The sequence below is a fragment of the Halyomorpha halys genome, unplaced genomic scaffold, assembly GCF_000696795.3.
Source record: "Halyomorpha halys isolate HHAL.00 unplaced genomic scaffold, Hhal_1.1 Scaffold412.1, whole genome shotgun sequence".
Taxonomy (NCBI): Eukaryota; Metazoa; Arthropoda; class Insecta; order Hemiptera; family Pentatomidae; genus Halyomorpha; species Halyomorpha halys.
In genome coordinates this window covers 552,617-553,672 of record NW_027113304.1, presented here as the reverse complement: position 1 = coordinate 553,672, position 1,056 = coordinate 552,617, and the positions used below count along the sequence as shown (strand labels likewise).

The 1,056-nt window shown below is 33.4% G+C and overlaps 1 protein-coding gene across 3 annotated transcripts in view; it reads left to right on the top strand.

Moving 5' to 3' along the window:
* Positions 1-1,056, top strand: part of SP555 (SPRY domain-containing SOCS box protein SP555) — a 27,983-nt gene that overhangs the window by 22,865 nt on the left and 4,062 nt on the right. Inside the window, exon 1 of one of the 3 annotated variants that reach the window (XM_014423252.3) lies at positions 460-966. The exons of the other annotated variants lie outside the window; for them this stretch is intronic. The gene's annotated coding sequence lies outside the window, so the exon portion shown is untranslated. Of the gene's footprint in view, positions 1-459; positions 967-1,056 lie in introns of those variants that run through there. 3 annotated transcript variants of the gene reach the window in all.

The window sequence follows — 1,056 nt, the reverse complement described above, 5'->3', positions numbered from 1 at the left end:
TCAATTCTATTTTAGTGGTAAAATAATTCTATAGAACATAATATAAAGCTATTCTCTAAAAATAGTCAAGAACAATGTTCAGCTAAAAGATTGGTTTTAGAATAAAATGTTTTCGGAAAACGTTAGTCTGTCGGTCCATTGCCCGACACTGAACTATCAAATGTAAGGAAAACTTGAAAAAATAATTTATTGTCTCCCCCAGATGTATTTAAGATAATATTGGTTGGTATAATTAACATAGTAACATGTTTCATGTAGGGTAATAATTTATAATCTTCAAGGATTTCAAGCGGGAACTTGCTTTTCTCGTTTTTTATCTTTATATGATTTATAGCACGGTTTCGACTTCTACAAATATGTTGAGGAAAACAACCAAGTTTTTCTACTATGTGGATTAAAACCTGTTTCGAATGTTGACATTCATGGATTAGTTATTCCTGTTGGGTCTTGTATTTGTGTCCACGCTATACTAAATTGATGTAACAAATTTGCAGTTCAAGATAACAATGAATATCCATCAAGAAAGACTGAAGACTGGAAAGATGAAAAGCGAGTTTCTAGACGATGATGACTGGTATATTTTCGAAACCAGTTCAAGCAAACGATAAAAGTGCCTACAGTGTTTTTTACCAATGCAATCAGTTTTTATCTATATAAGGGAGATATGGTAAAATTTTATTGAATTAATGAAATGAGAATATGTAATAGCACTTTAAAGTTTAAAAATCAATGGATGCCTTCGAAGAATATCAGTAAAGTAGTGACCATTTTTAAAAATGAACTTGCCTGAAAGGAAGCATGGCTACTGATAATCAGCTGTTCTGAAACATATGACTTAGCTATCAGCTGACTGTGGGGGTGTTCCATTGATCAGTGATAAGAAGGGTTGCCATATCGAACGGCTTCAGGGCGCCTGTCCTTACAACCCCAGTGCTCTGCCATGCCTTGCTCGACATCATCCCTTACGTAAGTCCCACTATATATCACTTTTCCTGTTTAAATAAACCGATTCACATTATCATAATGTGTTAGGTAATTTTAACTATTATTATCCTT